The sequence below is a fragment of the Lepidochelys kempii genome, chromosome 9 (assembly GCF_965140285.1).
Source record: "Lepidochelys kempii isolate rLepKem1 chromosome 9, rLepKem1.hap1, whole genome shotgun sequence".
Classification (NCBI taxonomy): domain Eukaryota; kingdom Metazoa; phylum Chordata; order Testudines; family Cheloniidae; genus Lepidochelys; species Lepidochelys kempii.
The window spans coordinates 100,895,932-100,917,312 of NC_136388.1; the positions used below are offsets into that span (position 1 = coordinate 100,895,932).

A 21,381-nucleotide genomic window follows, 5' to 3' on the forward strand; every position below is an offset into this window, starting at 1 on the left:
GTAAATTGGTTGCTCGGAAAAGGCACTTCACTGCTAGAGCCAGGGAGAGCTGAAGGGGAAGGGGTAGCTGAAGTTTTCCAAGGACAAATGCAAAAGGAACAGATTTAAAGAGACAAGCAGTGAGCCAGGAGCAGGAAGAGGGAGTACCTGTCTTCCAAAAAAGTTCTCAGTGCAACAGGAAGACCAACAAGAGACAAAAAGAAAAGGAGTACTTGTGGCACCTTAGAGACTAACCAATTTATTTGAGCATGAGCTTTCGTGAGCTACAGCTCACTTCATCGGATGCATGCCGTGGAAACTGCAGCAGATATTATATACACACAGAGATCATGAAACAATACCTCCTCCCACCCCACTGTCCTGCTGGTAATAGCTTATCTAAAGTGATCATCAAGTTGGGCCATTTCCAGCACAAATCCAGGTTCTCTCACCCTCCACCCCCCTACACACAAACTCACTCTCCTGCTGGTAATAGCCTATCCAAAGTAACAACTCTCTTCACAATGTGCATGATAATCAAGGTGGGCCATTTCCTGCACAAATCCAGGTTCCCTCACCCCCATACACACACAAACTCACTCTCCTGCTGGTAATAGCTCATCCAAAGTGACCACTCTCCCTACAATGTGCATGGTAATCAAGGTGCATGGTAATCAACAAGAGACATCGGCAGATTTCGGCTCAGCTGACGTCTCCTCTCAGTACCACTCATCTTGCTGCTTGGGACTCTGCATCATCACCTCCAAGCCAGCTGCTGGACTACCGGGGTGCTGTTCTGCTCAACCACAGAAGGTGAATGAATGGAGAGGGCTTGTTTACATGGGGAAACTGACTGGAACAGCTACTCCAGAACAGCTCCTTGCTTGGACACTCAGTTCTTGAGTAGGAGTCATTCGTACTGTATTCCAAAGTAGTGTCCACACAGGGAGCTGTCCCAGGCAGTTTTCCAGTGTAGACAAGTCCTTAAACAGTTCACACTTTGAACCCAGATAGAACGCTGGGTCTTCACAGAATGGTTAACTTGCAAAAGGTGAAGCTCAAAGTGCTCCTTAAAAAGTCAAACAAGTGTGTAAGTAGCAAAGTCTTCTTTTGACATGCAGCAAAAGTGGGACATTTGTGATCATTTAAAACCAGTAAGATATAACCAGTAGTTAACCTGGCTTTTCAGTATCCCGGAGTGGGTATGAGGAGAGTGTCAGAAACGGTCCTTGCCTTTCAGCTTTCCCTGTCACAAGGGATATTCTGCCATGTGAACGGCAGCAACTTAAGTCCGCACACTCACCAGCCATTCGTGCTTGTATCTTTCATTGCACAAATTCACTTTTGAAATAAAGACACCAAAATGCTAACAGGTACTTTAAAATGTTTACCTCATTTTAAGTCAGACTTATGGATTTTGCCTAATATTAAACACACCTTTGTTTTGTTTATTTTGTTTAAAAAGAACAGGACACTGAATGGTTTGGTCAGTGAGCGACTGCAGAAGTACTATATTAAGTTACCAACAGAAAGCAAATTGCTGTAATGGACAAGGCAGGATTGCTATTCAGGGAACAGGCTGTGGCTCTGCCCATGACTCATGACTACAGCAGGAATGGCAATTAGGCATCACCTGACCTCCGGTCTTACATAATCTCTCTCTCCAGTTTGCCAGGAGAGATCTTTACACTAGAGCAGATGTGAGTTGTCTGAGTAGCTATTGATGGGAAATGCTGCCAACACACAATACTTCACCTACCAATGAAAAGGCAGAAGTGGTAACTCACCCATTGTAGGAAGCACTCTTACAAAATGCACACTTGTAAAATTATATACAAATTCTAAAGTAACCCCACCACCATAGCTCCAAGCTGGGTCCACACCTTCACTCTGACAAGGACAGACTTTGAACTCATCAGTATCTCCAGGTGTTAAGAACAGGGTGACCAGATGTCCCGATTTTATAGGGACCATCCCAATATTCAGGGCTTTGTCTTATATAGAAAAGGAGGACTTGTGGCACCTTAGAGACTAACCACTTTATTTGAGCATAAGCTTTACAGCTGTAGCTCACGAAAGCTCATGCTCAAATAAAGTGGTTAGTCTCTAAGGTGCCACAAGTCCTCCTTTTCTTTTTGCGAATACAGACTAACACGGCTGTTACTCTGAAACCCGTCTTATATAGGTGCCTATTACCCCATCCCGATTTTTCACACTTGCTATCTGGTCACCCTACTTAAGAACCCCCAGATTTTATATGGCCAGCTGTCAACCTCATCAGTCTCTTAAGCGCCTCTAGTAGCTAGCCTATCAGTTCATTTAAGTCAAACTGGTCAAGTCAGGAACCAGAATCATGAGCACTCATGCCTCAGACATCTTGGAGCCATTTCCAGCTATTTAGCTCAGGACTAGATTTACTGGTTTCTGCTAAAAATTGTTCCATCTAATTCTTAAGCCCCTGCTGGAAAATCTATTGTGACAATGGCCCGCTGGAGTAGTGAGCCCCAGGCTGTTTGGTAGCTTGCTCTGAAAGCTTTTTAAATGCTTAATGTGACTCAAACTCTCCTGGCTTACACACACAATGCAGGTCATTATCTGTCAGACTGTGAGTCTCCTATCACCATAGCTCTCTGGATGTTGTTAATTAGTTAACTGCCCAAAGCATTCAGGCCCAGGAAGAACTGAAATGACTTCCCGCCTTCCACATTCAGTGTAACCAGCTCTAGCCCCACGTGACAGCCCCTGATGAGTTAGTTCATACATTACCCCTAAGTTTGCATTAGCAGCCACGTAATTAGTCCCCATAGAATAGAGAAGTCGGGTTTCTCTCTGCCTCCTACAGTTTACTGTTCAGCAGCAGGAGCCCATGTATCTCAGGGATATTTACATTCAAGCATTAACTTACCAGATTCCCCTCCCCATGCACTCCTGTGACTTGTGGGTTTTTACCCACAAAAGCTTATGCTCAAATAAATCTATTCAGGGGATACCATCATAGGGCCTAATCACATCAGCCACACCATCAGAGGCTCGTTCACCTGCACATCTACCAATGTGATAGATGCCATCATGTGCCAGCAATGTCCCTCTGCCACGTACATTGGTCAAACTGGACACTCTCTACGAAAAAGAATAAATGGACACAAATCAGACGTCAAGAATTGTAACATTCAAAAACCAGTCAGAGAACTGGTTCAATCTCTCTGGTCACTTGATTACAGACCTAAAAGTGGCAATTCTTCAACAAAAAAAACCCTTCAAAAACAGACTCCAAGGAGAGACTGCTGAATTGGAATTAATTTGCAAACTGGATACAATTAACTTAGGCTTGAATAGAGACTGGGAGTGGATGGGTCAATACACAAAGTAATGTAAAGTAAAGTAAAGTACACCTTGATTATCACGACAAAAGGTCCTGTCCCCACCCCCACCCCGCCGCCACCCGCTCTCCTGTTGGTAATAGCTAACCTTAAGTGATCACTCTGGTTACAGTGTGTATGGTAACACCCATTGTTTCATGTTCTCTATGTATGTAAATCTCCCCACTGTGTTTTCCACTGAATGCATCCGATGAAGTGAGCTGTAGCTCACGAAAGCTTATGCTTAAATAAATTGGTTAGTCTCTAAGGTGCCACAAGTACTCCTTTTCTTGTTGTTTTTGTGGATAAAGACTAACATGGCTACCCCGATACTTGTTACCTAGGTGTAGTTATTAGTGGCAAATCCCAGGTGGCAGGTTTTGGGTTGACTTCAACTGGCTACACTGAGGTACTAGCTACCTGTGACTTGTTCCACTAGGTCTACACAATAAGTTGTTAGCTCAATGTTTAAAAAAAAAGGGAGAGAGAGAGAACACCACTTTTTGAAATGAAGGCAAAGACTTAGTGTAAGATGGCTGCAATCAAACCAGACCCTTCACTTAACAGGTTCGCTACTCAATGTTTTATACTTACTTCATGGATTGTGTTTCACCTTTGCTAAGCTTGTTTTCTAACTAAGAAATTAAAGAGAGATTCTAAAGCATACAAAACCTATTTTGACCGGAAGAACACAACTCTGTTTTGCAGACAGATAAAACTCAAATATTTATTGTGCATTTTTTACCCTTTATCAGCGTACTGACTGCACCAAAAGCATCCAACATGGATCAAGGCCAACACTAACTCATGTGCATTCTATACAGAAGACTCGACGTACCAAAGGATAGCACGCTACTACACACAGCATGGTATTGCCCCTCCTACCCTCTGCTGAACTTCTGACGGCTCTCCTAAAGCAAGACAGAGCCTTTATCATGAAGCTGAAGCGTTGACAAGTGGGAAGATAAAGGGATACAGACTAGTCAGAAAAGACTTGGATCGCACCAAAATCTCCAGATGTTCCTATGTGACTGGTGATGGACAAACAAGGGTCACGGCTCATATTTATCTAACCTGTGAGGCCTCTCCTCCCACAACCCTCTTGTAATCCCTCTGCTCCCTTTCTCCTTCAGATCCTCCCCAGAACAGGGCCTTACATAACCCCAGCAGACATACATCACCAACCATGCTAGCTTTGATCTTTGGAGAAAGAGCTGAGATAAGCCTTCTTCACATCATTCTACAACTCACTTTCAGTGGCAGATGTAACTTGACGCCATCTCTCCAGGAGGGTTAAGGTTACAGGGGCCCACACCTCCAAAACCTTCCCAGCTGGATATCAGCAACGCAAGTTTTGCAAGCTCTGGAGTGGTACATTCAAGTGCACTGCCGTTCTTGACTTAGTTAAGCAGTGGCAAGTATCCCAGAGAAATTCTGAGCTCAAAATTTGATCAACAAGGAGGGGCGATTAGAGGGTGGGAGCAATATTGTGCTGGGATCTCCCCTGATCATTCTCCCCAAGAAAGGGGTTGGCACATCCCCCAGCCAAACAGCGCAGAGGGATTGTAAGCAGTATAAACTGCAGTCTGGATTACAGAGTGGTAGCCGTGTTCGTCTGTATCAGCAAACAGAACAAGGAGTACTTGTGGCATGTTAGAGATTCAGTCACAAGAGCTTTGGTGACATGAGAAACACATCCAGGGTCCAGATCGCCCCCTCCACTCCATAGCATTTATGGAAATCAGGGCCCAGGAGTTTGCCTTCCCCAAGGCGGTATGGTGGAAGTTATATCAATAACATGGTCACTTTACCATTCTCTCCTTTTCCTACCCCCTTTGTTCACTACACCTACCTGTTGAATCCTGTCACAGCCCAGACTAAGATTTTAGGAGCAGGGAATGTCTTTTTACTGTAAAAACAACGAGGAGTCCTTGTGGCACCTTAGAGACTAAACACATTTACTTGGGCATAAGCTTTCAAAAGCTTATGCCCAGATACATGTGTTAGTTTCTAAGGTGCCACAAGGACTCCTTGTTGTTTTTGCTGATACCCGGCTACCCCTTTGAAGCCGGCCATCTTTTTACTGTGCGTCATCACAGGACCTAGCTCAGCAGGACCCTGATCCCCAGCTGATAACCGTGGGCTCAACTAATAACATATTTCAGGGCCTAAATGAAGCAATGTTCTTTTAATTTAGTATTTATGGTGAAATGCTTTGTGCACGAGCCACGAAGATGGGGACTGAAGGGTAACATGGTTACCACTAGCTTAACCCCTATTGCCACCACAAACAGCTGGAGAGGAGCGCGTTGCTTTACACTGTGGCTCAAAGCAACGTTTTACTACATATTCTACAGTAGTTGGTACTCTGCAGGCCCGCTCTACACAGCTGCATTACTTATAGCAAAGACAAACACTGCTTTCACCCAAGAAAAACAGTGACAGATTGGAGTCTCTGCCTGCCCACTGGACTCCTGTTCAAGATTCCAGGGAGTGCTCCAAAAGAGAAGAATATATAAGCCTGTCTCCAGAAGAGTCAGCGTCCTGGAATCTCAAAGCCACAACCCTGTTTAAAACCCAAACACAAATACTCACTTGATAAAGTCTGTTTTGCACAGACCCTTACCAACAGATTAGCAGGGAAGAGAATGGAAGATCATTATGAAAGCAAAGTAAATGGGGACCCAGTATTTACATTCTTTCCAAAACTTTCTTCACCAAACAATCCTAGTCTGAACTGTGGATTCCCAGGATGTGAATTCCAGTTACAGGAATGAATAATCTCAATACAAATTTCCACTCAGTTGTATCAGTGCAGTTATGAACATAGTTAACTTTGTTGCTGATCCAGCAACTTTACCTGCCTTGAGACAGCATTCAATTCTCACAGCAGCACTCCCCAGCGAGTCAGACACACAGCCCTGACGAGTGGGTAGGAATGAGCTTTGCCTCCCTCTTTCCAGCAGAGTCAAATCAGAGGCACACGAAAGTTAGGCAGCAGAACCGCACATTATGGAAGCCATGTTATTACTGTCACAGCAAGCAATGGGCAGGGCGAACAGATTAACTTCTTTTAAAGACTGCTTATGTTCTATGCTAAGGGGCTTTCTCAGCTGATTCTCCTGCAAAGAGGAGAATAAGACCTGTCCTACATATCGTACATCACAGGGGGAGAGGCTAACAGCCGCTGCCATTGTGAAATAAAATCCACACACACAAATCTGTTTCATTACAATCGCTATAGATGTTGCAATTTGTGTTAGTTACACACAGTGCTATTGTTGATAAAGCTGAATAGTTGCAACATGTCAGTGTTACATTTGAATGAACTATGCAAGTTATGCCCCTTATCACTTGGTAGTTTCACCACACTGAGGCAGAGCATAACCTTGTCCTCTCTCCAAGTCACTGTGGTGTCAGGCTATGTGCCTGATTTGAGGGGAAAGGGTGGGGATCTAGAGTGACTTTGCTCTCCAAGTCTTACAGTTATTCCACAGAGAAAACTGGGAGAATATCAAGGTATGCCATTAGACACCCAAAAGCGTGCAAATGCCAGAGTCAAAGGTTGCACGTCCCCTTCTGTGCATGCAACGCCACAGCCTAGTTACAGGATTACATACCCTGTTATTTTCCTGCTAGCTTTGCTACACATTAGTATCTAAATATATTTCATTCGTTTATACTTGGTGCAATCCTAATGGAAAAGTAAGAGGTTTTTAGGGAGGGGTTGTTGTTGTTGGTTGGTTTTTGTTTTTTTTTGTTGGTTGGTTGTTTTTTGTCTTTTAGAAAAACCCACACTTCTGATAGGAGCTCGAAAGGACATTGTTACCAGCTCCACATCAACATTTTGGACTTCCATTCTTTCTTCACAGAAAGATAGCGTAGCTATCATTGGGAGTAAGTGCAACAGAACCAGTTTGATCAAGCAACAAAGTTAAAGCACAAACTCCATAGCTAATAGGAACCAGGTTGCTGGGGGGGATTACCCACTGCATTCCATACTTTGAGAGTCAAGAGTGAATGCCATGGCTCTAGACGTGTATATTTACTCACACTTTCTAAGTGGAATGCCAAGTTGTCCAAATTCACAGCAGCGTTTAGCATGAGACATTGGACGTTCTGTTGCCTTTTCTCCGTTTTCCAACTTTGCCCTTTCCACCTTATCTCATTGCAGGGAATTTTGCCTTTAGTTGGGCATGAATTTGTGATCAATCATACAACGAGGATCTCAGTGTTTACATGTTTCTCTTACAAAGGGTAAGGGCTCACTGTGGCTTTAGCGTTTTCCCTATTTAGAGTATTTTAAGGTTTTTGCATATGGTCTAGAACAGCCTGGTTCAAACGCTCCTGAAGAGGATCAGCTTCTTACACTGAAGACTATCATCTTGCTACAGCAGGAGTCAGTTTTTTCCACCTCTAAGCGAACACACAAACTCTTTAATCCCACCTAAAGTAGTATCAAGCAATTGGAAAATGATTCCAGCAAAGGCTCCAGCCCTTAAGACTTCTGGGCAACTGAGTCCTTACTGCTACAAAAGGGAGTCATAAGCCACCTAGAGTATATTTACATAGTGCCTTCCAGAAGTGATGCTCAACATTTCCCACCCTGAAGATCTTACAGTCAAAGTTAAGAACCATCAGACACAGAACAGACCAGGAGAAAGAGGGGCCCTGTGATTTCAAAGGAAGCAAGATCAGGTGTTTGGCAGAGGAGAGGGAAGCCATTCCAAGCAAAGAAAGCATGAAGCCCAGAGCGGTCTGTGGGCTCAGACACCAAGTCCAGAGTCATTCTGGCTTTCTCATGCACAGCCATCTCTTCTTAACCACTCCCCGGTTACTCATCTGCAGGGCATACATCAGTGCTTATGGCCAAGCCTTTCTACCCTCCAGCCTTTTCAGAGGCAGATTAAGGTTTCCTGGGGCCCTGGACCAGAGCAAGTGGGGAGCCTTCTCTCCCTTCTGCCTGCAGCCCTGCCCCCATTTTGCCCTTTTCTGCCAACGAGCAGGGTCAGGGTGTGAGGGCTTCTCCTGCCCTGCCCACCCGATGGCCAGGGACTTCGAGTGTCTGCTGTCCAGTGCCAGATTTTTTCCGGGGCCCCCCTCAGGGCATGGGCTCCGTTGGCCCAACGGCTAATTCGCCACTGCTCTGGTGGCTTCCATAAGCCTCCTCCACCCCACCCCCCCTCGAAGTGTAGCTGTCCTGATTGCGACTGCACATTTCTGCATTCCAGACGTGGAGGATGTTCGTGGTCCCTCTCACCATTCCCCTGCATCGAAGGGAGGGGGAAGCGCAGCAAGCAGCTGAAGTTCCTGCACTCCCTGAACCGCTGTAACCCGGTTCTCTCTGCTGCAGACAACAGCTCCAAGTAGGAAAAACCAAGAGCCAAGATCCACACAGATCAGAAAGTGCCCCGACGGGCCTCAAACCCAGCCCGTCACTACCACTGCCCAGAGAAGGAGGATTTGCGGCAAGTCAGGGTTTCCTCTCCGATTGCAGCATGGGGTTGGGACGCCACACCGGTTCCAGTGACCCTCATCCCTTTCCTAGTGTGGACGCTCATAGCCTAGCTCCAAACATGCTGCGGGCGATGCAGCCAGTCTACCCACTGCAAGCAGAATTCAACCCTAAAAGGGAGATGGGCCAGAGACACCATGCAGGGACACTGCTATTGATTTTATGTGGGAGTTGTACGACACTGTGGGAATAGGCAAACAGAATGCGGAGAGTGCTAACGATTCACAGAGTAGTTCATTCAGTCTGGTTTTTCCTAAGCATAGCTGAAGCCTGGGTAAGTTTTTTTCCAAAAATAAAAAACAAAATCTGAATCCTAGAGGCAGGGAAGAGTCAGCAAGCGAGAGCACCCACCTCTGCAGTCACTGAGTTACTCTGCTAGGGAGCAGAGATAGGACCCCAAGTATTATGAATTTATACCTGGGCTACAGAAATCTACAGTCGCCAACCTGCATTTTTAAAGAGCTCACAGGACCTGTTACAGCACGTGCCACAGTTCCCGTTTCTCCAAGCCTCTTCTGAAAAGCAGCAAGAATCAATACCGGACCATCAACTGATATTCAGTCATAACTGAATTACCTCGCTTTTGCTGGTTTGCAAACACACACTTAGGACAAGTCTACACGACAAAATTTAAGTTGACCTAAGTTACGTTGATGTATAACCATCCCAGTAATTGAATCAGTTTTACACATCCACACTATGTTTCTTGTGGTGCTGGTCCCCTCCAGGAACACTTACACCAATTTAACTGCTAGTGTGGGGCATCGCATGACGGTTTCTGAAAGACAGCAACCATAGATTTAAGCAACACAGTGTCTACACTGACACGGTCGATCTAACTACATCAGCCTAAGTGCTGTGACTCTCGGAGGTGGCGTTAGTAAGTCGTTACATCAGTGGAAGCTACATTTTGCTGTAGACGCTTACAGAGTTAAGTCAATGTAAGCGAACTCTGTAGTGTAAACCAGATCTTAGCATTAACAGCCTCAGTGACCTAGAGCAACATAACAGTTTCTCAGATTCAGTGAGGAACAGTTCCTCTGAGGCCTTTCACAGGTAAAGGGCTTCCCATAGCGCCGAATGGTCTAGAGCCATCTACCAAGATGCGAACACATCATGCACAGCTGCTAGCTTACTGGAAAGAACATTGGTTTTATCCTAGTTGAGATGGGGTGTGGCTCAGTCTCTAGCCAGGCCAAGAATATGCCATTCGATTCTATCCTGCAAGACTGAGATCTGGTGACCTCTCTGTATAGGCTGTCATTTAGTATTAAAGCAAGCTCATATTCCCTAAATAGAACCAACTCCAATCTCTATGAAAAGTGAGTGGAAGGGAAAGGCAGATCTATCCTGTGTGTTAAGTTTCAAAGAGATGGGCCCTGTGTTTAGCTCAGGACAAGAAAGTACTTGATTTTCTGTTTTGGATACAGTACTTTAAGATGCTGCCTTAAACTTGTGCTCTTCAAGGCAAAGGAACACAAACAAGTGTATTTTCTACGGGTAAGCACCATATTTAAGTTAAGTTACAACTGCACACAAGAGCCTCAGCTGAGTGTGGTTATTTGTATTCATAGACTTTAAAGCCAGAAGGAACCACTAGGTCACCAAGTCTGATCTCCTGCATATGTCTGGCCGATACATTTTGCCCACTTACCCCAGGATTAAGCCCAATAACTTGCATGACTAATGGACATTTTCCAGGCTGCTGGGACGCCACGAAAGGAATTCTGAGCCCCACCAAGGATAGGCAAGAGGACGGGCCAGAAGGTACATTTGGCCCATGAAGATTAAACACAAGATTCAACAGCGCTGAACATCCACTTCACACGCTGCCCTCCCCATACGCCAACCAGCTGTAGCATCACATGAAGGGCCCCAACATCGATAAGCCCTCGTGTTGCTCCCACGTCACTGCTTCCCCAATATCCCCGAAACACGGGTACAGTACAGAACAGTACCCAGCTAGTGCAGCTTACTGGGGGAGAGAACGGGAGTCGGGCAACAGAGTTATGAAGCAATGAATTCCCCCCCGGGAACACCCAGCTAGCACATCACCGAGGTACTGCATGAAGGCGCAAGCCCCATAGCGCCTTACTCAGTAGGACAGAGGGGACATTCGGGCCAGGGGAAGGCTACACAAATCCACCAGCCAATTACTCCTGAGCGAACAATGGCCATGAAATCTCCAGAAGCCCCATAGCAACGTTCCAGCCTGGGGACAGACATCTTGTTGCTACAATCCCTAATAAACAGTCCAGGGTTTAGATCCAACGTGCTAATGTGGAATTAGGTAGCACGATAACAATGTGGCACCAAATCCCTGTGCAACACAGTACCACACCATATTCCTTCCCGCACAGGTTGTCTCACCCAGAGCCCGCGTATTTTATATCTGCTCTTAAATCCCAGAGTGATGGGGTTTGGGCTGCTTTGTAATCGTTTAGGAATACGGTATGCTGGCCTGGTGGCCGGGTCGTTCTCGGTGTGAATATACGAGTTCACACAACAGGAGTGTGTGTGGAAAAACAGGGAAGAGGCGGAAAGAATGGCTCAAGACAGCCACTTCTCAGCAAACGCTTGACAGTTACTAAGGGACATTGCCAGCAGTGACATCACACGCCCCCGCAGGGACTTCATTCCAGTCCTGCTTGTCCCCCGGCTCCTTCCGCAGGGATCCCAGGCCACCCTCGCCTGGGAGTCCCCCCTCTAACCCACACAGCTGGTGCTGCCAGGTTCTCAGCGGACTCCCCTGTGCTGCACCATACAGAACAGCCCCCCAGCATGCTAGGTCACACCACCACGCGCTGAGCTTTGGCCCAGCCGTCCCCCGGGACGCTCCAGGTCGTTTCAGCAGCAGCGTAATGGTTTCATAGGGGGCCACTGTCTACAGGAGCTCGGGCCATGGCCCCTCTGGCTCCACAGCCTATGGAACGTTTCCAAAGCCGCTGTGGGGAAAGGTCAGACTTCCCAGTCAGCCGGAGCCTAACTGACAAGCCACACGTGCAGCAGGGCTAGTGCTTTCTTCAGGCCAGGAGGTTTGCAGGCCGCCTGCTGTCACATTAACTGGGTGGCTTAAGAGGACATGCTGTGGCCACTGACCCTTAGCAGCACCCGCGGACTGTGAGCTCAAGCCCTACGCATGGCAGGTTTCAGAGAATGCATGCCAGGCGCATTAGCGGGTCTCTGCCTGCCTTCTGCTGGGGCTTCCTTTGGCAGCTTTGTCCTGGCTTAAGAGAAAACGTTTTAATGTGCTCTAAACCCTACCTGCAGACGCAGATTTTACTTTGGAAGTACTGCCAAGGAAATTAGCATTAATGAAGTACAGGGAACATGAGAGACTCTAGTAACAGGGCAGCGATACTCAGACCTCAGGGCTTCCGGAGCCAAATTAGAGATCAACAGTCCCCACAAGAGTCACCGTCGTGTGAATTCACTGTTTTATTTACTACTCTCTCATCACATTGGAACAGTGTGACGGGGAAATATTTAGAGTCGGTCTCTCTTTCATATATATATTTTTCTCACAGCAAAAGGACTGACCAAGTATTATTATTAACTACAATACAGTAAACGCATCTGGACTGGCTAATAACTTAGCTGGGTTAATAATGAACTCACCCAGTGTTTTAATAGCTTGTGCTGCAAGAGCAGCCGGAGACACATGAAAGAGCCGCTTGCAGCTCCCAAGCCTCAGCCCGAGTATCCCTGTATTAGGGGCAGGTAAGCAGGAGTCCGGCTCCTCGACCTTTTCCCTGAACAACGGGGCTGCGCGTGAGCAAAGGACGGCAAGGCAGGGAGGACACGAAGGGTGCTGGAGCCCTACAGGGGAGAATGGGTTGGGGGGGGGGGGGGGAGGCTCAGTCCCTGCACCCTGTTCCCAGGTCCTCAACCCATGGGGCGGAGAGAGGACCTGCGTGTGCTGGAGAGGCAGAGAGATGGGAAATAAGGAGATGATGTAGGGCAGTAACGGAGCTAACAGCCATCCAGTGTCTATCGTGCCACTCAATCATTGCCAAGGAGCAGGAGAGCCAGGCTGTGGGCCACGTGAGTGCTGAGAAATTATTTAACCAAAACTGAAGTTAACTGCCCAAAAACTTAATTAACAAAAAGTTTCGGTTGCTCAGTGGTGATACTCTGGAAGGGCACAAGACAAGTTCAGCTACACTCAAATGTCTGAAAACCCAAAAGCAAGGTGCTAAGGTACACAGGACCCCTGTAACATAACCTTAACTCTGCCCTCTTTGAGCAATGCCTCAGTGTGCCAAAGCTATACCGGCACTCTGTCCTTCCAGATGTGACCGAACTCTCTGGGGACGGAGCACACGACCACTGAAAAGGCAACACTCAGGTTCAGGTCAGGCATAGCAAACAGGTGTTACCTACCCCCAGCTACTCTCAAGCTCTGCACAAACTACACAAACCACCACCAACCTCCGACATGCTACATGTTAACATCCCTTCACCCTTGCTTTGAGGGATCGTTCTGTGACATTACTTGCCTTCACTTACCCCTCACTAAGCCCTGGAGACCAGAGTTACATATGTGACCAGACCGCTGACAATCCCCATGACAAGACAACCCTGTGCACCTCAGACAACCTACGGAACTCAGCACTGAAGTGAGGCATATTTGAGCCATCAAGATACATGTGCACCTCTCATTTCATATCGAAATCCCTTCACCATTCAATATAGCTACGCAACAGTGAATGCAGCTAAAGTGCATGCAGATAAATGCTGGCATTCAAACCAGAGGAGCACAAATGTCCTTGTCTATTTACAGCACCCCCCCTTATGGAAACATTCCCGAAGGCTACCACCAGCTCCAGGGGGCAGAAGTAAGGTGATACTGCAGGGGTGGCATGTACCTTACCTTTGTATTTCTTCTTTTTCAGAATTCTGCGTGTGGCTGAACTCTATGTCCTGGAAAAGCACAAAACCTCACCACCAGGCAACCCACCTCTGCATTAAAGTTTTGGGGCAGTTAGTTGAGAGTGGCCTGATACCAGGCTATTTGCCCTCAGCTAACCAAGCCTGACAGGTGTGCATGGAGCCACCCATTCCCCATATATTGACAGAAGCATTTGTACACAAAGCTCATTTGTGAGCCAGTCACAACAAATGCAAATACAGTCATCATTGCTTATACAATAGCCTAGCTCCTCACATGTCAAGGAGAGCAGATGCATCAGGATACTGACAACAGATGCGTGTCTAAATATTTGGGATGGGAATGTAGGAGAGAGGACCTGTCATTTATGAAATAAAGACAAACAGCGTAAAGGGAAATTAGAAACTCATGAGTTGCCCTAACATAAGATAGCTTCCCTCACTCTCTTGTTTCAAGCAGGTTGCACCAGTACCCTACTTGAAACAAAGGATATTCAGTAACAGCTTTTGTTCTGCATTTCTGTTCAGACTATTTGGCAGATTTAAAAGCTTCTCTCACCTACAGCATTTAACTCTGGTGTGGACTAAACCTGCCATTTGCAGAGCTGGAAGTTTCTGAAGAACAGTTGTGTTTTGCTTTTATAGGCTAATTAAACTATTTTTCAAATGAATCTTTTATGAATACAGCCATCATCAAGTTCCATAGAACACAGCTTGGTATATACTAACTACTGTGTAGTCAGTCATATAAGTACTAACACATACCTCACACAGCAGCTGTTTCCAACATTTGTTATAGGGAAGAGAGCTTCTTTGTTACAAAATTAAGTGCAAAAGTTTAACCTATCATGTAGTCCTGGTTGTCAGTTACACAACTGGCATTGATTATGAGCCTAACTCACCAATTAAGGTCTTTGATTTTTATTACTGAACATTACAGATAAGTCTGGGTTTAAAGGAAGATACAAGCCCCTAATTTAAACACTTTGTTTTGTCACTTTTCCATTACTTCACTATAATAGTCTTTGATAAAATTAAGTTCCAGCCAAAGTAAACTAGACTTTATAATGTAGTCCTACTTTGGAGGATGCAGAGGTAATCATGGATTAGCATGTGAAATTAGAACATCTTCATTTGCTCTGCTTGCTCAAGACATTCTCTGGCCATAACGCTCGAGACACTTCAATCTCTGGATTTGGCAGTATTTCATGTTCACCAGTACCTATCAGTTTAGCAGCTTGCGTAGCTGGTTGACACATATTTCAGTCCCAGAACTAGCATTCTGCTCTGGGGTGCAGCACAAACTGCACCTGTTATTTTACAGAGTGTTGTCGGGGCTCTATGAAACCCAATCCATCACGAGCAGGCCAAGCATTGTAATACAACCATTTCCTTTGCCACTGGCAGTTCACATGAAAACTGTCTTGGGAAAGGGACAAGAGACACAGACGTTTCTCTTTTGAGCATTTTAAAAATCGATAATATTGTGCTTGGCGTTTAAGGACCACAAAAGCTAGTTTACGTCAACAAATCAGTGATTTCCCCAACTCAGGAAGAGTTTTGACCATAATGAATATTTTCTTTTTTGTTTAACCGACACGACTGTACTGATGAAAGCTGGGGACGATGTGTATTCTTTTTGCCTTTACTGAAAATATACCCTTTACATTGCCTTAGCTCAGTCACCTACATTTACAAAACCATTAAGCACAAATCTCATTTGACAGTAAAGGTAAAATCATTGTCCATGACTTTCATAGAATATCACGGTTGGAAGGGACCTCAGGAGATCATGTAATCCAACCCCCTGCTCAAAGCAGGACCGATCCCCAATTTTTGCCCCAGATCCCTAAATGGCCCCCTCAAGGATTGAACTCACAACCCTGCGTTTAGCAGGCCAATGCTCAAACCATGGAGGGAAGGATAGCTCAGTGGTTTGATCATTGGCCTGCAAAACCCAAAGTTGTGAGTTCAATCCTTGAGGGGGCCATTTAGGGATCTGGGGCAAAAATTGGGGACTGGCCCTGCTTTGAGCAGGGGGTTGGACTTTGAGGTGTTAATTGGCATTTTAACAGATTTACTGAATGAACACTGCAACTACAGTCAGTCAGTCATATAAAGATCCCAGTAACTAAGATGGTCAGACATTTGATGAAGACAGTTTTGTACTTTCACAGTCATGTTTTCTTTTTTTCCTTCTCTCTTTTCGGGGGGGGGGACGGGGACGACTGTTTCTTTATTTTGTTAAAGGTTTCTCTCCCGTTATGTTAATATCCACACAAATATCAGGGAGAAAAGTAACGAAGGTACTGATCCTGCAAACAAACACTTAAGCACCTGTGCAGCTTTTGTGGCACAAGAAATCATTCTAAAATTAGGTTTAATCTATACAGCTGTATGCAACAGTGTTACCATTTGCTGGATCTCTGGCAGCTGCTACAAACAATAACTCCATTCAATCAATCTTTTAGGGATTGACAGACAGGGAGGATAGCGTTGAGGGAAGAAACCAGAAATGTAGCCGTCTTTAACAATTAGAAACGGTTGTATCGCAACTCCTGCAAAGCAAAGGAGTTGTTACTAGAGCTCAGGTCAACAGAGCAAGACAGCCACTAGAAAGTCCTCTACAGGTAAGCTCAGCAAGAAAAAACATTTAACAGGGTGGCAGTCGCCTCCACAAACATTCTGAATTCCAGAACAAGTTTACACTTCTGAAGTGAAATTGGGAACACAGAAATTAGCACGGAAAGTATCAGGGGAAGGGAGTTCCTCTGGATTTTTGTGTGATATCCAAGCATCCCATCAGTTAGCTATTTGATGTAGTCATCAGCCCCAATGCCCCACCCCATTCTGAAACCAACTACAGAAAAGCAACATAAAGCTAACAAAGAATGTGTACATTTCTAGAAACTTTGTTCTAGTCATCCAGTGTTATTTCAATCTTTATAAAAAGGAAAACATTGTCATATACATTTTGATAAAAGAACAGAGAGGATCTGAGTACAGTCATCCAAGGCTAAATATAGAGCAGTGAATTCAATAATCACTGCTGTGATCTTTTAATCTAGACAAAGAATTAGCGATTCATCGTCCATAAAAGGAGAACTCCTTCAAAAGAGTTCAGTTACCACTAGGCAACATCCTCAAATTGTTTAAACAAATCATGCTCGGTAAGATTAGCAAACTGTGATAAGAGCAGTGCTGTAACACTCCTAGTAAGTTACTTTCTAGCATATTTGTTTAAAAAAAAGAAGCCATTCTGCCCCTTACAGCATGTTTGGAAGCATTCCAGTAGATCTGGAATCAGAGCTCCACCACATATACATAACTGTACATTAACACTCATGGATGAATAAACAGTTGCAGAACATTACACTTAAATAAATGATCATGCTTCTGTCCATTAGCTTCCAGGAAATATTGCCCTAGACTGCAGGGCTACCAACAGGTCCCCTCTGAACAAGGCCTCTCTTCTTAAATATTGACAACTTCTATACATTAAGATCCGCAGTATATACACACGTTGATCTCTGCAGCTATTTCCTAGCCACATCCACATTCCAGCTGTCGTCTTTAAAATTAATGAATGCAATTCTGTCAGTCTGAAGGTTTTCTTTTTGGATTACCTTTAACTAGACTCATCTGAAAGTTCACAAGTGTTACTGGTTGAACAATATAGCTCAATTCTCATAGAAAATGTTTCGTCTGAAATATCTATTATATTTTATAGTCCATCTACAAAAGAGACCAAAAACAGGAAGCATAGCTTTGGTTGTGCACATACATTCCACTGGGATTTTGTAACATGTAATAATAGTCTCAGAGGTTATAATTCAATGGCATTTTCTCAGAGCTAAAACAATAGCTCTTTAGATAAATCAAAACAGCGATGTCCTCATATAAAGTAAGGAAAGTACCATAAAGCAAGCAGGCATACTTCCCTACAGGAGGTTGGGGGTTTTGCTTATTTTGTTTTGTTTTTTGCATACATATGGAAAACTCTCAGTACAGCTCCCCCCCTCCGGTCTTTCAATAATCCCCCCCACACACACACACACACACACACACCTCTGCCCCAAGCAAGATTTAAATTTCAGTTAAAGCATCAAGATCCAACACTATGTCAGGTTACAGAGTAACAGCCCTGTTAGTCTGTATTCGCAAAAAGAAAAGGAGTACTTGTGGCACCTTAGAGACTAACCAATTTATCTGAGCATGAGCTTTCGTGAGCTACAGCTCACTTCATCGGATGCGTACTGTGGAAACTGCAGAAGACATTTCTGCAGTTTCCACACAGTATGCATCCGATGAAGTGAGCTGTAGCTCACGAAAGCTCATGCTCAAATAAATGGGTTAGTCTCTAAGGTGCCACAAGTCCTCCTTTTCTTTTTACAGCTAGAGCTAAATGCTTGCAAATTCGTAAGAGGAGGAAATGTAATCCAGCACCCCTGGAAAAAGTCCACTCCTCACAGCTCTGCCCTACCAAAACACTTAACATGCACAATCATTATCCAGTGGACACAATGAAGTCACAATTCCTTTCTGATCCCAAATTAGAGATGTATAAAAATAAACCAAACCAGTCCCCTGAGTAGTTCCCTTTAGTCCAACACAGGTCTGTTGGATTAAATCTGTGCCTGCCATTTCCCTTGCCCAGTGACTGGTCTACCTCTGGGATACTACTCTGCAGAAATAAGTTAGAAGGGAAATTGCAACGAATTTATGGTTTCCTAATACCACATGCAATTCACAGCAGCAGCCTCCTTCCCCCAGAGGAAGGGGCTGATCTTGCATTTTTTCCACAGGTTTAACTTGCCCGGAAGTCATTGGGAATTTTCAGCACAGAACATTTGCAGAATGATCGGGCCCCATAAATCCAGTCAAGAAAAAACTGCTCCAGCACCTCAGAGCGGGGCTTCGCATCGGCATCCCAGTACGGCTGTTATTCAGGGCAACTCCTGCAGATCCCCGGAGAAGGAGCCTAGCGGGCACCCTCGAGAGGAACGTTTTAAAAGCCTGCCCTGGAGGAATAAAACCCACGCGGAACTCCAGGCGAAGGGTGCAGCAGGACCCCTCCCTCCCACTAAAGAATGCGTCTCTTTACAACCTCTGGGAACGAGGGCAATAAAACCCCGGGCGGAGAGAAGCGCAATCCGCCTGGAAAGGGGGGAGAGGGCCAGCGGCGTTAGCCCCAAACCAGAAACACACAGAGAGGGGGAGAGACAGACCGAGCGCGCTGGGGCGCGGGGTCCTCGCTGCAGACTCCAAGGGAAGCGTCCCTCCTGCCCGAGCCCCGCCGAGGCCGCTGCCCGGGCGCCCGAGCCCGCAGTTATTTAACCCGGGCCGGGGCGGGCCGGGGGCGGGACTTCGCAGCCAGGCGGGTTCGTGTTTCCCGACTGCGCTCCCAGCCCTGCCCGTGCCGAGGGGCGGCCGCGGAGCCCCCCAGGGACCCCCCGCCCCGGACAGGGCGCGTCTCGCTCTGCGGGGCGCAGGGGGGGGACCCGCAGCCCGGCCGGGGCGAGCCGCCCACCTCCGCGGGGAGCCAGCCGGCGGGACACGGGACACGGTCCTCGGGCGGGCTCCCCACGTGCCCGGCCCAGGGGCGCCCCCCCGGGGTCCCCGCTCCGGCCGGGCTGGCGCCGGGGCGCACCAGGCTCCGGGGCCGCCGCCAACTTCCCCCCGCCCCGGGGCGCCCCCGCCCGCCACTCACGCTCCGTGCGCTCCGGCCGCCCCGCGTCTCCAGCCGGCTCCCGCGCCGCGGGCTGGCTCCGGCCGGCGGGGGCAGCGCCGCTGGGATTGGGCCGGCCGCCGGCGCGTCAAGCCAGTCGCTCGGGGCGGGGCGGGGCGGGGCGGGACCGGCCGGGAACCTCCCTGCCCAGGCCGGGGCTGGGGTCCCGGCGCCCCGCTGAGCCCCGGCGGGCGGAGCGGGAGCGGGAGCGGGCTGGGAGCCGGGCAGCCCCTTTGTCCGCGCACCCAGGGCACAGCCGCCTGGAGAGGAACTCCGTCCCCGGGAGTCCGCCCGCGGCGTTCGCACCGCCGCCGAGCTCCGTCCTCCGTGAAGAGCCCAGGGGCTTCTGGGGTGTGCTCCGGAACCGCCTCATTTCCACCAGCTTCTCGGCACCAGGGAAGCAAGATGCGTTTGACTTCTATCATCAGCCTGCCTGTCCCATTCTTGTAGTTTAATTTTTTAGCATCACCAGGACCTTAAATTCATAGAAACCCTACAATTACTGACCCACTTCTGAAAAGGGAGAGGTAATTTGCTTCTTCAGCAGAGCGACCTGGAATTAACAGGTGTGAGAGGACATCCTGGATAAAACTCAGCAAGAACAGGGTCATCCACAGTATTTGTATGTTAAACAGTTTAAATGTTAGGAATACATATTTGCTTAAACCCACTTTGTTTAGAATGTATATAACTGGACATGTTAAAGGGCTCCAGCTTCCCTTGGCATTTTGACTTCAGTGGGAGCAGGGCTGGCCTTTTAACATGCTTTCCCATGGTCAGATCAGTGCTAACATAGTAACTGTGTATTTCACAGAAGTAAATGTTATGGATTCTACTGATACCTGCTTGCAGTATGCATCCCATGAAGTGAGCTGTAGCTCACGAAAGCTCATGCTCAAATAAATTGGTTAGTCTCTAAGGTGCCACAAGTCCTCCTGTTCTTTTTGCGAATACAGACTAACTCGGCTGTTACTCTGAAACCTGCTTAAACATAAATCTCTTAGCTGGCAGTTTGGTGATACATAATCTGTATCTGCTTTGCCTCCTTATAAAAATAATGTCATCTTCACTCTTGTCCAAGTTATTTAATTGTCCGTGCTTTTATCATGTCATTTTGGTTGGTGCATGTGACATATTGCCTTTAAGATGTCAGTAACAGGGTGAAATAAAGTTAAGTCGGCATTATAAGGAATCCATGAGCCTTGTCTCTTCAATGGCAGATCAGATTGTTTTCAGGCAGACACCACTAGCCGAGACCATTAACATGTAAAAGCGTGAACATTAGATTAGGGCAAAGGTCAAATGGCCCTTTGGCAAGCAAATGCAAAGGTGGGCCTGGAGACCATTATTGTCACCTTTTAAGTTGTGCAAGAAAACAGGAACCAAAACAATCCAAATCAACAGTAACATCATGACAGGTTTCAGAGTAGCAGCCGTGTTAGTCTGTATTTGGAAAAAGAAAAGGAGGACTTGTGGCATCTTAGAGACGAACAAATTTATTTGAGCTCAAATAAATTTGTTAGTCTCTAAGGTGCCACAAGTCCTCCTTTTCTTTTTTAGTAACCTCATAGAATCCTGGAAGTGTAGGCCTGGAAAAGACCTCAGTAGGTCATCTAGTCCAGCCCCCTGCACGGAGGCAGGGCTAAAATACAAGTACGAGAGAAGTAGGATTTTACTAAAAGTAAATTAAATGAGGAAACGGACAATGCACATGTCATAAGGGACCATGATAACCAGCTGAGAGTGGCATCTGTGTAATATCTTTGTGAGGTCTGTCTGATATGATCATGTATAAGAGAGCTTCTTTAAGGTCAAGAGGATCCCAGATGTGAGGAGGGGATGCTCCGGAGAAAAGGTAACCCAAGGCTGTGCAGTCTGCAGAAAGGGAAGACGACTGCTGAACACATTAG

General features: G+C 46.5%; 1 protein-coding gene across 4 annotated transcripts in view; it reads right to left on the minus strand.

The window, feature by feature from the left end:
• Window positions 1-19,552, minus strand: part of PLS3 (plastin 3) — an 87,947-nt gene extending 68,395 nt beyond the window's left edge. Inside the window, exon 1 of one of the 4 annotated variants that reach the window (XM_073358572.2) lies at window positions 19,454-19,552. The gene's annotated coding sequence lies outside the window, so the exon portion shown is untranslated. Of the gene's footprint in view, window positions 1-18,559; window positions 18,619-18,971; window positions 19,078-19,453 lie in introns of those variants that run through there. The other 3 variants (XM_073358567.1, XM_073358569.2, XM_073358571.2) reach the window with 3 other exon arrangements.
• Between the last annotated feature and the right edge of the window lie 1,829 nt (window positions 19,553-21,381).